The sequence below is a fragment of the Microtus pennsylvanicus genome, chromosome 5 (genome assembly GCF_037038515.1).
Source record: "Microtus pennsylvanicus isolate mMicPen1 chromosome 5, mMicPen1.hap1, whole genome shotgun sequence".
NCBI lineage: Eukaryota > Metazoa > Chordata > Mammalia > Rodentia > Cricetidae > Microtus > Microtus pennsylvanicus.
The window spans coordinates 30,801,565-30,816,662 of NC_134583.1; the positions used below are offsets into that span (position 1 = coordinate 30,801,565).

A 15,098-nucleotide genomic window follows, 5' to 3' on the forward strand; every position below is an offset into this window, starting at 1 on the left:
TAATATTCATGAGGATGCCTATGTGTTTGTCTTTGGGTTCACCTTCTTACTTAGCTTCTCTAGGAACATGCATTATAAGCCCAATGTCCTTTATTTATGGCTAGAAACCAAATATGAGTGAGTACATCCCATGTTCCTCTTTTTGGGTCTGGCTTACCTCACTCAGGATAGTGTTTTCTATTTCCATCCATTTGTATGCAAAATTCAAGAAGTCCTTGTTTTTTACTGCTGAGTAATACTCTAATATGTATATATTCCATACTTTCTTCATCCATTCTTCCGTCAAAGTTATTTTCTTAAAACATCAGAGGTAATCAACAAACCTTTGTCTTGCTTTTTTATTGGAACTAAAACATGTATTCAAAACTACCAGTTGGTGGTAGTCAGATGTTTCTGGAAATGTTTTTTACCTTGAAATATTTGAGAAAAATTATTCCACAGGGCATGCTAAGATAAGGCAATTATTTAAAGTAAAAGCAAGGATACATCAGTGAGAAAGGACCGATGGTGCAGGCACTCTTTGAGTCTTCTTCCCACACAGGCACATGTCTCTGGATTGAATCAACAAAGGCTTGATAATGAGTTGTGGCATGAGGAGAGCTCAAGAGACCAATGTCTAGGAAGTTTTCTAAGACATCTCCAGGTCTCCTGTTTAGGTTGGTATATTTAGTCCATCATGACAGTCAAAATCATCAGTAAACAAACCAAGTCTGAAATTTTAGAGGCGCTTTCTTTTCATTTACTACAGTCATTAGTCAAACTCAAGTGCCCAAGATGCATAAAGACAAAATAGATCTTAGGAGAAACAATCCACATACACTTAGAAAGGCAACATCATTTATTTTTCATCTATTAAATTAAAACTGGATGATAGATGTAAAACATGGCTGTTTAATAATCACTCATAAATGAAGGATCCAAGCATTTTGTATGACAACAGTCAACACCAATAACAAGAAGATTTTTATGCCTCTCAATGAGAGAAGAATAGACTCAAAGAAATCACTCCTGAAATTGATTAAGTTTCCAGCACAAGTGTCTGTTTTCAGGAAATATAGACCTGAGAGGAATATTTTAAACTGCATTTTAAGACCCCAGTAAATCCAGACTGACAGATTCAGGGCAAATGTTGGTATGTTGCTTAAAGGTCTTCACTTAGAAATGTATGGAAGTAAAAGGGAAAAATCAAGAAGTTTTTAGATTTTTACTTTTAAATCTGAAAGTAGAGACTGGGGTAAGAAGACCTTAAATTCAGCAGTGTTTATCATTAGCCAGGATGCTCCATGTTCGAGAGACTGGGCAGGAGGATCCTGAAGTCTCAAGGACTGCCAAGCTAGTAGAAATGGTGACGGATAGATTGAGTAAAAGAACTTGCCTCAAAAGTAAAATAAAATAAAATAAAAAAATAAAAAGACAGTGAAGGATAGAAGAAGGCACTTAAGACCAACCTCTGGTGTTTATACTTTGTGTAGGCATTCACAAATCAGAGCACATGTCACAATATGTGTGGCATCGGCACCCCCTTACACACAAACACATATACCGACACATACACAAATGCATAAATATACTCACACATATACACACACATATCTACAGACATGCACAATATACACACATACACACACTTACCCACACATGCACACATGCATAAATGTACGTACATATATACACACAGATGCACACACACACACAAAGTCAAATCTTTATTACATATTGGGTATGGCTCAGGAAAATCTCAAAATTAAGGCCAACATGGACCAGTAGCAATTTCAGGATAAACTGAACTCCATAGTTAGACTTTAAAAAAAAAAGTCACAAAGGTTATTAACAGGAGGGAACTGAGGTATTAAAATAGGGACAAATTGGTCAGCATTTCTTATATACATGAATGAAATTTTCTTAAACAATATAGTACCATGTATAATAAAGGTATACAATACAAATTAAACACAAGATAAAACAATGAGGTATATTAAGGTTAGAGAAAACTTGGTAAGCACAGTGGAGCAACAGAACCATACACAAACACAGGGCTTGAAAGCATCCATTGAAATGGAGCACAGGAGAGCTTTTCCAGGTGATCAAGTCATAGGTTTTGTGGCTATTGTTTTTTAAGCTGTACCATGTTATATATACTGAGCTTTTAAATTGTATTCTTCTTTGATAATTTTTTAAAATGATTAGAATATTTATGGCTAAGATATGTGTTGTAAATAAAATTTGATAATATGTAATTGTCTAGCAATTACCTTAAGTATAGTCATGTTTTGGCACTGTATGCCTAATCCTGAACCCCAAGAGTCCTGTGAGAATAGAGAGCTGTATGAATGCACCCATAATTTCAGGGGTCAAATGCAGTAGTACTTGGCTACTTTTGAAGACTCTAGAGAATATTTAATCTAGAAACTCTTGAAATAAACACCTAAGGTGGTGGAATTGTTAATTATCTTGTACTAATCACGCAGCAAATATGTATTTAATAAATATTGTGCTCCACAAAAATATATAATTAATTTTAAATAAGTTTTTAATTGAAAATACTAGAAAAATGTTTTGTAAATGTTTAAGTATCACAGACTTACATGAATGTTCACTATTAATAAATTAGTAAAGATCAGAATAGCCTCTGAATGCTAAGTATATTCTGTGATTTTTTTCATAACTTATACAACGTAACTGTAGATAGCTGAGAACATTAAGTCATCCCACAAATGAGTCTCTGCTTTAAGACACTTGTTGATTTTCAATTTACAGCTTCTCCCACAAAATAAAGACATTAACTTAAAATGAGAGATGTGATGTCATTATATAATGATTTGGTTAGAAAGCAAGCAAAGTTAATGTGGTTGTTAGTTTATTTATTGAAAAAGATTGTTGATGCCAAGGACCAATATATAAAAGCTGACAGCATTAGGTTTCCATCAATGATTGTTTTTTTATTTTAAATGGAAAGAATAAGATGGAGATAAAGAACAATGGTAGCAGAAATAGCTGCTACTGAATGAATAGAAACATTTTTTTTTAAAGCCAGAGTAAAAGGTATATGTTTGAGATAGTAGTTTGCAAGAGGGGGAAAAGCTAACTTGATCTGAAGGAAGCAAGAAGCAAATGTGTAATTTATATAAAGAAAAGTGGCTCTAATTTTTTTAATTCTGAACCTGGGATGAAGGCAAATCTTTTCATTCAGAAACACACAGGTAATTTCACCACTGTTTTATGCAGGTAATCACAATAATTATGGACTTTTGGCATATAAAACACATTGTTTCCTTTTCTTGAAATGATGCTCCATTTCTGAAATGCCAAAAGTAGCATGTCAGGCATGAAGCCAGGTCCACAGTGCTTCTGCACAACAGCACGGAAGGCACAAGCTGTTCTGTCTGAGCCAGAGAATTGTAGTGGCCTCCCTCATTACACTCTGCTAATATCACAGGCTGAAGCAATAGATGGTCAGAGTCAGCAATGTGAAAATGAAAAAAAAAGTTAAATACCAGCCTAGATATGCTTGTGATATGCTAAAAATGAATTCCAAGTACTAAAAGCACGGCATACAAGGAAACTATCAAAAACTGCCAACTTTGAGATTTAGAAATGTCATTCACCGATGCTGTTTCCAAACAAAAAGCTTTTATTCTCCTGGCAGGTTTTCACAGCTTAACAGATAAGCCTGAGCTAGGGGTTTGCGTGTTGCTTCTGAGAAAGGTATTTTATGAACAAGGGCGATAGCTTGTGTGAGGGAAGGAGGCGTTAATGGGTTAAAAACTGTGTAAATGTTACTCCGGTAAAATTACAGCTTGTTGTTCAGATGAATACTCTCCACTTCGCATATAGCTTTAAATTATGGACAAATGCTTGCAATTGTGAACTCCCCAGATTCTGCAGCCTGTTCCCAGGCTTCATCAACCAGGGCTGTCCAATGGGATTACTGTAAGCCTTCACGGCAGTCTGCCAGCCACTGATGAGAAACTCATAGCCCTGGATGTTAGATTGCTCTCTTTATTCCATCCTAGTGACGGCTGTGATTGCTGTCATGGTGTTAGGTTAGAAATTAGCATTGTGTAGCCCAAATTTTGCCATCCAGAACATACTCAGGGGAAGGAAAAAATATCAAAGAATAGCAATTTCTTCTGTAGAAAGAAAGAATGAAAGACAGGGAAGAAAAGCATTCAATGTCTCCATAATACAGATGTCTGCAAAACTTGGGTCAGGAAATGCTGAGTGGTCCTAGTTGGCAAATTATCTAAGACAGGTGTGTTCTCTTGTTATCAGAGAATGACCTCTGCCAAAAAATAATAATAAATAAGTGTGGCTTTCTTTGATAAATCAGCTGACTGAGGCAGCTACAAGTGAGAGCTTGAGAGTGTTCACAATAGACGTGGCTTTTAACGGTGGTTTTAAGAAAAATATCCTAAATCAGTCAAGAGGCTTCTGAGTTCTAGGGTCAAGTCCAGGTTTTTGGTATCATTTCAGAATCCATATCTGGAAGCGGTGAAGGCATAGCATTACTTCCTTGTGATAATTTCATTGTGACACACAGATCTCAGTGACCCATGAAAGGGACAATGTATGGTAAAGGAAAAGAGTAATGAAACATATAATACTAAACGAAATTATATATTTTTCATGTAATTTCTTCAATCATAACGAGAAAATTACTGAAGCAGAAGGGCCAGAATAACCAATGCTTGAAGTGATTTGGTCCTGTGGATTTGCCTAGTGTTTTTTTCTATTTTCTGTTTAATTATTCTTATTTACTTAAAAATAACTAAGTGCTTGCTGCTTGCTGATCTTTTAGTTTTGAACAAAACCACATTATTGAAAAAACTTATATTAATATCTCTTATACTAGAGATTAATTATAGCAAAAAATTGAAAGCCATTTAAATTTGAGCTAAAGAGGAATATAGGGTCCTTATCTTTTGACTCTTTCTAGGCTAGCCACAGACATGCTAATTTTTTCATGTCATTAACAGTGAGCAGGCTGGAAGGATTCTGACATGTGATGTGTGCAGACTCTGCTAGGAGTCTTGATTTTTATCCACCTACCCAAGCTTATCCGTCATCTTTAATCATGCAAAAGAGAGAATTACTTAATCATTTCATTTCATTGAAAAAGAAAGAGAAAGATTTACATTAAAATGATGACATGCACGAAAAAATAAATTGAAAATGATCATGATGGGAAGGAAATGTGGAGACTGAAGCTCCATTGGTTTCGTGATGCTCATTTAAAGCAATGATTGAGTCAAAACCAAGATATAAAAGCAGTGATGGTGTTAGCGATTGGGGTATAACCACCTTATCCTCTCTATAGAAGATGCAGTCTGCATTCTCCATAAATTCTGTGAGAAGGCAAGACAAATAATTAAACATTTGATCCAGGTGTCTAACTCTCTCTCATCTCACATTAAATTATATATCAATGACAATATTAATTAGAGGGATTGAATAGAACCCCAAAATGTACATTAAGATCTTCATATAAAATAACTTTTAATTCCAATGTGCAAAATCAATCAAATGCTTGAACTTTAATTGCAAAGCAAAGTTAAGCTTATACACATAATATAACCTATTTTATTTTTATTTTAAGCATACTAGGGTATATTAGTATACTTGTATGTATATCATTTGTATTCTGGATTTTTATTAATAGTAAGGCATGTTTTTTAATGTAGTAGCATCTTTCATGTGCTTATATAAATTATATAAACTTGGGTTTGAAACACAAAAAATGTTCAATTTTCCCCCAATTTTCTTTGCTCATTCATTTTCTTTTATTCCCATATTTCTGTTGAAAGCTAGTAATGAATCCTTCAAAAGATAAGGAATTTCTAAGTGCTAGTGGTACCTATTGACAATTAAATATCCTCTTTTTGTATCACATGAATCAACAATCAGCCCTTCTGCATTTTTCTTTCTTTCTTCTGAAATACATATTGTCTTGTGTATTTCAGTTAGCCTATTTGTGAAAACAATCTATATTTAAATGGAATTGTCTTTAAATATTCATTTGAGTTAAGTAAGCATAGCCATATACAAGAGAACAGAACAAAAATATCTTTGATTTTTTTAAAAGGAAAATTGGTAAATGCATTTATTCTTGAACTTGTCTAGTAAATCACTGTTAAGAAGGAATCCTGTTCCAAGATGGTCCTACATATAGAATTCTCAAAATGTAAGATGCTTAATTATATTCCCTTCACAGTGCTAATCATTTGATAAATCAGATAAAACGATTTATTCTGGATTCTGCTAGCAACATAATTGCCCCTCTTTCACAAATGCTGGGTATCTTTACATGAACAGCTGTGTAGTAAAAAGGCCGCACAGTGTTGTTAAACTCCAATTCTTCAGACATTTATTTAGATATTATGAGACCGTTCAAATACTTTGAATTATATAGCAAAAGTTCAGGTGATCTAAAAACATTATTGCATCTTATATAATCATACAACCAACAAACAGTTCAATGGGACTTCATGCAAGATGAAAGATGTAATTGATAGATTTAAATAATTTTCACATTTAAATCACAAAGATTCTATACAAGCTGAAGGGAAATTATGATTTCAAAACACATAAAAATTTGCATAAGATTAATGAGTACAAGATTGACGATATTATCATAATTATCAGATGGAGAGTATCATGTATTTTAAAAACTCAATCATTCTTTTTCCTCATCTACTGCATCTTTAAATTGCAAAAATATAATTACCACTTTATGCCATGGTCCTTTGGGAAAAGATAAAGCTGATTCTGCTTTACTTTTATTTAACTTCATTGGAGTCTTCTGTGCTAGAGATCACAAGAACTTTTCTTAGTATTTGTAGATAACCATATGAAACCATACACAATTTTTAATGAGTAGTAAAAAATCATTAGAGTAGCACATTATAAAACTATAAATTTGAAGGTTATAGATACTCAGAAATTAGTTAATTACATATACATTTTGTTCATGTATGTAAACAGGCGGCTGTAGTAGAAAAGTCAAAATAGCATTTTTCTTCAAAGAGGCATTGATATTAATGTATGTGAACATGTGTGGTATCAATTTATATGAGCATATGCTTTCAGTTGTCTTTGTATACTTATCATAAAATAAGAGAGAAATAAAATATTTATCATGTTGTAATGTAAATATTTTATGCAAATCCAAATTGAAGAACTTATAAAATTACAGTTTTTATCACAGCAAAAACAATTAGGTTTGTATATTCCAATGATCTTCGGAAATGCATTAGTATATAATTTACCACAGATAAAATTATATTCTATTTATTAATGTTAGATGATGCGAAATACATATTAGTTCTAATTTTCGTCACACTCTACTGTAATGTAAGCTTTTAAAGACAAATTAAAATGTAAGCCTAAATTATTTTATTTTCATATTGCTTCTAGAAACATTATATATTTAGATTTTCAAATATATCTAAAATTTATATATAAAATTACATATTAGTCAGTATATGAACTTCGAATAACAAATGCAATCAGAAAATAAAAAATTTGGATCAAATATTAAGGAAGTGCTAACAACTGCGATACTTTAACTTTATAGCAATAGGTGGCACTGTTACCTAAATACTCTGATTTAAATTGAAAAATTAGAAACGTGTTGTCTCTGTGTGTAATTTCATACATGTAAACAAATGACAACTTAGTTGAAAACTAAAAGTGCTGGTGATTGACTCAGTATTACATTTATACAGTCAGTAGTATCTCAAATAGAGGAAATGTAGATTGGAATGTAAAGCAATAAGTATGATTTGATTGGTACACATTTCATGAAACTCATAAACATTTTGACTTTTAGTACAAACAGCAATAATCAGTGTATTTTTTCCTGAAAATTTTTCTTTGTAAATATCAAATTATATGGGTTTTGTACTACAAAATTTTAAGGTGTTTTAGAAACCAAGCAACCAATTGGAGCACTTAGGTGGATCCATATGATGCATTTTTCAAAGCAATGTTTATCATGGATTGTGTTTGTGTGTGTGTGTGTGTGTGTGTGTGTGTGTGTGTGTGTGTGTGTGTGTAGGACCAATAAGAAAGTCCTCATGTAATCTACATGTTTGCTAAGTATCCAGTCTTTACTGCACATACAAGCTGACTGGGAAGAAATGATTTTCTTTGATCACTGCCAACTTGGTCATGGGTAGTATCTGAAAGAAAGAAAAATAGGCATGTGTTTACTCTGTTGATATGAATATAAGAGAGACCAATAAGGATCTTGGTAATGTATACTTTAACTTTGTACAAGCTAGAAAATGCTAGCTTACCCTGCGGTAAGAGTAGGGGCAGGGACAGACTTTATTAAATATATTCCTCTTCCACCAGACAGTCTGCTACTAAGATCAGGAGATGAAGCTCAGTCCCTATGGCTTCATGACCATGCATCTCTCCATGAAGATCAGTATAATCCAGTTTTCTCCACATCTTGAAAACTGATTAATGACCTGTGTGGTGGCCTTATCTTAGAATTTGAGAAATGTTACATGGATATATGATTTGGTGTTTTGTATGACTCTGCTGTATTGTTCATAAATATTTTGATAGAAAACTGCAAAAACAGTATAGTGACCTAAGTTACTTTGATTATCAATATGAAAGCTCCTATCTAATCAGTAAGAGATCATTGCATCACCAGATATAGTTCTGGCTCTTAATCCAGCGTGGTAAACTCTGTGGGGTGTATGATTCCAATCCCCTTCAGACTTACTTTCTTACTTGCTGTAAATACCACCTGAGATTGATACCAGCTTCCAGAAAGGTTTCTGCTCAACAGATGTTTTTGCTTACGAAGTCATGTTCCTTTCCTGGGGAGATTGGGAAACCCAGGGAATATCATGGAGGAAACTTGGCCCCAACTCAAGACAACTTGTTTCTTTTCTGTCCTGGAACAAAGAAGGATGAGCAGCAGTGTCCATTACAATATCATCTACTATCCCCACTATTGCCATCTTCAAGCTTGCTCCCAAGGAATCTAGTCTGTGCTCCGTACAAAGAGAGGTGACCCAGTGATAGTCCTCTGTACTCGAGTCACCCGCAAGAACCTAGATCGCAATATCAACAAACATAAATTTCAAAGTGGAATTTTTACCCTAAAAATAACTTAGTAACTTTAAAAGGCAAGAAAAAGAAAGCTTGATCAAAACATTATTGGTAGTAGTTACCACTATATAAGAATACTTCTGAGGGGCTGTGTAGATGGCTCAGTAGTTGAGTACTGACTGTTCTTCCAATGGTTTGGGTTGATTCATAGCACCTTCAGAGTGGCTCACAGCCATTCATCAGCTCAGGGGATCTGATAGCCTCTGGTCTATGTGGTCAACAAGCACTTATATGATGCTAGGCATACATGCAGGATATGTGTGTGTGTGTGTGTGTGTGTCTGCAAAAAATAAATTGCATGTTGTATGAGCCGGGTAATATTCATCAATTTAATTTGTTCCTATTATAATGTACCACTTATTTCAGGCGCCATGAAAGAACCCATGGTTATCTAAGATCTGGGCTCTGTCCTCAAGAAGTTCCTGGGTCATCAGAGGTCCCAGACTGCCAACAGCCTGTATTCATACTACTCAGTTTTCTCTGGAGAAAAAAAAATAAATTTACAGAGCAAAACCTTTCCTGAAAATAAATCCCTTTATGGCCATGTGATGAAAACCAAGGTGTTTTGTATATTTTTGAGTTTTAATATGTAAAGACATTGCTGTTTAATAAGTGACATCATATTGTATTTATCTTTCATCACATGAAAAGATACATTTAAAAGCATTATTAAATATTGTATTTTCAGAAGAGCTACAGCATAGCTTATTTCTTCACACTGTCTCACAGGAGTGAAGAGAAAGAGAACTATGACCGATTGTACCCTCATTTCATCTCCCTTCTCCCCAGAGTCAAATGAAAAGTCTGAAAATGAAGCTCGGCCCAAGATTCTCCAAAATCACTGTTAATTAGTTAAAACTGAGTTCTGAACCTAACCAAATCGCCCCACTGTATAGTAATGGAGTAAACTGAGACTTAGGAATATGAAATGCTAACATGGAAGGACAATGATAGGGTTAGTCATGATATCCCATCCTACTAGCTAGTTCCCCTTTTATAAAACCCATAGGAAAAGTTTTCCATTGTTGGCCTTGCTATTTATATGAGAGAACCAGTTGATAGATTACTTTTTGTCAAGTCATTTCTCTGGTATAAGCTAAATCACGTGACCTCATGATAATTGTTTTTAATATTGTGTGAATTAAATATATGGAGTCTACAACAAAACTCAAATTAATTCATTGAACATATTTTTATTAAGGAAGTGGTTTTAAAAGGCAAGGTCACACAGTGGTAAGCTGTAATCAAAAACCAGCAGGTACTTTTGGCATTACTGAAGTTTGTAATGAGTTGTTAAATTAAGAATCAAATGGAAAACTGTCTTACAGTTTTCTGGCTGAGCAATTGTTAGATTTGCTTCTTGTTATAAAATGTATACTTTTTCTAAGTAAGGCAATAGAATTTTAGTGTGTGACTTCCAATTCACCTTGCCACATTTTGCTCTTGAATATGTTTATAATACCAAGTGCTTTGTGGATGTATCCATCCCATGGAGTTCATTTAATGCAAGTGTGATACTTGCTATAACGTACAAACAAATCCCAATGGTTTCCCTCTAAGAGGAGATTTTAGAGCAATGCGACGCAATAACATATAAAATTGAAAATAAATATGTTCAAAAGCAAATATTCAGATTTTTCAAAGATGCAAAGTATTACCATTATTCACTGTCAGTGTGCTCTAAAAAGAATTTCTTGAACTTAATTCTCTCCACCTGACTGATAAATTTAAGTCTTCAGCAACTCCATGATCCCAGAAATCACCAGGCTCCTCTCTACTTCAAGACCAACTTCTATAGATTCCACACAGACATAGGCACATGTGAAGTAAGACGTGTTAATTAGTGACATTAATTATTCCATAATTTGATAGACACACTTTAAAATACCATTTTGTATCTGATAAATGGACAAATTTAGCAGTTAATTTGAAAAGCAATTTTTTTTTTTAAAAAAGAACAACCATGGTATCAATATTTTAAGAGCTACACTTTGTTGAAGGCTGCAATTAATGTTTTAGACACCAGGTACAATGTTGAGTGTCTTATGAATATTTCTGTATACTTAAGCAATCACTTTACTCCATGCTTGGAAGAAGTAACAACCTATTTCTGACAAGAAAAGTAATGCTTCCTTGAACTCACTGACTGAGATGTGAGATTCTTTTTTTTTTCTTGCAGCTCAGGAATTTATTAATGAGGGGGTGAGGGGGGTTGGGCCATTGGGTGTTTATATGGTTGGCCCCTGCAGTTGCACCCTGGCTGTTAGTGAGGAAGAGGGCTGCTTGTGATTGTTGGTCAGAGATGATGTTATTCTGGGACTATGATGAGTCCTCTCTTCAGATTGGAAAAACTGAAAAGCATAACCACGGATCTAACAAAAGAATTTAGCTCCAAGCCAGAAGAGTCTATGCTCAGCGTCAGTGATCAGATATCCCAAGAAATCCATCAGGGACTCAAGGACACTGGCCTCACTGTTCTGAGCAGTGAAAACAGGGCATCACTTGTAGGCCAACTTCGGAACATTGCCAAGAAGTAGAACTGCATTCGTACCATCATTGAACAATGGATACATTTGTTTCTTAAATGCTGTTTGATTCATGGAATGTGGGAATCTCTCCTAGACTTCCTGGAAGGACTTCTTTTCATTGAGCCAGAGTTGAGATGTGAGATTCTGTAGAAGGAGCTGCGGGCTGCTTCCTGCCTCCCAGCTCCCAGCTACCGGCTAGCTTTACCCAAAATAATTACATGGAAACTGTATTCTTTTTAAACACTGCTTCGCTCATTAGCTCTAGCCTCTTACTGGCTAATTCTCATATCTTGATTAACCCATTTCTAATAATCTGTGTAGCACCACGAGGTGGTGGCGTACTGGGAAGGATCTTAACCTGCGTCCATCTTGGAGAGGAGAGCTATAGTGTCTGCCTCACTGCCTTCTTTTTCCCAGCATTCTGTTCAGTTTACTCCACCCTCCTAAGGGCTGGCCTATCAAAGACCAAGGTAGTTTCTTTATTAACCAATAAAATTAACACATTGACAGAAGACCAACCTACATCAAGATTCAAATCCAGGTATTGTAGCTCTTTCCCAGGCCATCTGTGCCTCCAACCCAGCCACGATAATGGTAACAGCTGAGCACTGAGCATTGAGAAAAAATTCCATGTGGATAAGACAAAGAAGTCTATGCATTGTTAGATAGGTCAGGAAGAGTCTTCTTGCTGCCTAATATGACCAGATTATAGCAGGAAATGAAGCTAGAAAGAACTATCTGGAAGGCTGATATTTCCAGTTATCTTTTAGCTGTAACAGGAAGTTGGTATCAAACTGCTTTTGCAAGAAATGTAAGGAGACCACTTTGATTGCACCTCATCATGAAATGATGCCAACTGAATGGGTGTGTGTGCCAAGGAATAGCAACTGCGTCTTTCCTCAAAATGAACCCTGATGTAAAAGAGGGGCATAAATTTTACTCACTGGAGGTGGAGATATTCTTTCAGAATGATGCTATTAATTATCCACAGTGCTTTGAAGAGCACCTCATTGCTACAAAATTTAGTTTTGTTGGACATGTTGTGGACATCAAGAGTCTTGTTACACAAGCAATTTTTGAAATACTGGAGAAATCCCAGCTACTCCAGAACTGTACAATGGTTGATATAAAGATTGGATTTGGTGTCAATGTAACTACCAAAATGATTGCTCTTGCTGGTGTTATTGATGTTGATTCCTGTAGACGCTGGCCGTGGGGAGACTCAAGCCAGCGGAAGGACAGTCCTACTATGACCTTGAATAAGTAGGTGTGGAAGGCCTTTGTGTGACTTGCAGGTGGAGTGGAGTTGTTTTGGAGGTCAATCTGTGCAGGGTTGTAGTGTTGATGAGTTCAACTTCTGACCTTGGTCACGGTGAAAAAATTAAAAAGGTTTGTAGACATTTTGGAACTCTACAACTTTGAGTAACACCTGCCCATAAAGGGCTAGATGAAACATTAAAGATTAAGCAGAATATTAAGGAAATATATTTACTGACTATATTACTGTATTACTAGTGGCAGGTAGAAGTGGTCTGATTCCCCTGGAACTTGGAAATACTGTGTGCCCATTTATCAGATAATCTCCAATCACACCAGACTGGAATACTCAGGGTGTGTGATTATCTCTTGTATTGCATGGTTGTCTTGGCTGTTCTACTTGCTCCAGAAGGATTAGGCCAGTTTGCTTGCTGCAGAAGTGTTTGGGTTAAAACAACCATTTTATGTGGGCCAAACTTTGAGCAAGCATATTGAAGGCATAGATATCCTTAATGCAAGCAAACCAAAATAAAAATAAATAAATAAAAAAGAAGCCAAAATCAAAAATAAAAAACAAAACAGAAAAACAGAGAATGAATTTGTTAGAAAGTAATTTTAATTTCTAGAAGAAAAGTTACATATTCCTAGTTTGGATGAGAAAATTCAAGCTAGATAGTATTGTATCAGTTTACTAGTGAACAAATGGTTGAGAAATTACCCATGGCTATTCGGGTTTTTTTTGTTTGGGTTTTCTTTCTTTCTTTTTTTTTTTTTTTTGCATATTTTAGCTCTGAATAGTGATGTATGCCTGCAACATGTAAATGCTAAAGCAGCAGAATTACTTTAAGTTCAAAGCCAGCATGGACTATGCAGTGAGGCCCTATATTGAATAAATAATCTTTATAGTTAGCAAAATTGGCATGATATTGCTAAATTATATCTCATCCACTGTATGGTTATTTGGGGTAGGTACACACCATTAACAAATGAATGTCATTTATGAGGCTGGAGCAATGTCTCCATGATTTAAGAGCCAGTAAGCCTCTCTTGCAGAGAACCCCAGCATCGTGTGACTCTCAATCTCCTATAACTATCTCCAGGAGATTTGAGTCCTCTGACTTCCTTCTGAAACCACACCGAAATGTTAATATTCAAACACGCCACACACACACACACACACACACACACACACACACACACACACACATAATTTAAAATAATAATAAGAAAAATTTTTTAACTAGGCTAATCAGTTTATTATTATTATTAAAAATCCCCCCCCCCGGCTCTCCCTCTCCCTCCCTCTCCAGGCCAAAGAGCAGTCAGGGTTCCCTGCCCTGTGGGAAGTTGAAGGTCCTCCCCCTTCCATCCAGGTCTAGGAAGGTGAGCATCCAAAGAGACTAGGCTCCCACAAAGCCAGTAACATGCAGTAGGATCAAAACCCAGTGCCATTGTCCTTGGCTTTTCGGTCAGCCCTCATTGTCTGCCACGTTCAGAGAGTCCGATTTGATCACATGCTCCATCAGACCCAGTTCATCTCGTCTTGGTGAGCTCCGATTAGATCAGCCCCAACGTCTCAGTGGGTTGGCGCAACCCTCGAGGTCCTGACTTCCTTGCTCATGTTCTCCCTCCTTCTGCTCCTTATTTGGACCTTGGGAGCTCAGTCCAGTGCTCCAATGTGGGTCTCCGTCTCTATCCCCATCCATCACCAGATGAAGGTTCTATGGTGATATGCAAGATATTCATCAGTATGGCTATAGGATAGGACCATTCAGGTTCCCTCTCATCAGCTGCTCAAGGAACTAGCTGGGGACATCTCCTTGGACTCCTGGCAGCCCCTCCAGAGTCAAGTCTCTTGTCAACCCTAAAATGGCTCCCCTAATTATGATATATACATCCCTGCTCCCATATCCACCCTTCCATCCCAACCCTCCCATTCCCCAAACTCTCCCCATCCTCCCCTTTTCACTTTTCTCTCTCCATCTCCCCTTATCCCCCCCACCCCCAAGTTCCCAATTTTTGCCTGGCAATCTTGTCTATAAATGCTGATAATGATTTTTTTAATAAAAAAGTTGCTGCTGCTTGATCATCTGTAGCTCTTGTTTTGAAAATTTGAATGTTTGCATCGTGCATGCTAATAACAATTAAAAAGAAACCCCAACAAAACAAATCCAGGTAGTTCAC

The 15,098-nt window shown here is 35.9% G+C and overlaps 1 pseudogene; it reads left to right on the forward strand.

Annotated features, from left to right (window-relative positions):
* Positions 1-13,276, forward strand: part of LOC142851240 (bifunctional phosphoribosylaminoimidazole carboxylase/phosphoribosylaminoimidazole succinocarboxamide synthetase pseudogene) — a 44,082-nt pseudogene extending 30,806 nt beyond the window's left edge.
* The last annotated feature ends 1,822 nt before the right edge of the window (positions 13,277-15,098 follow it).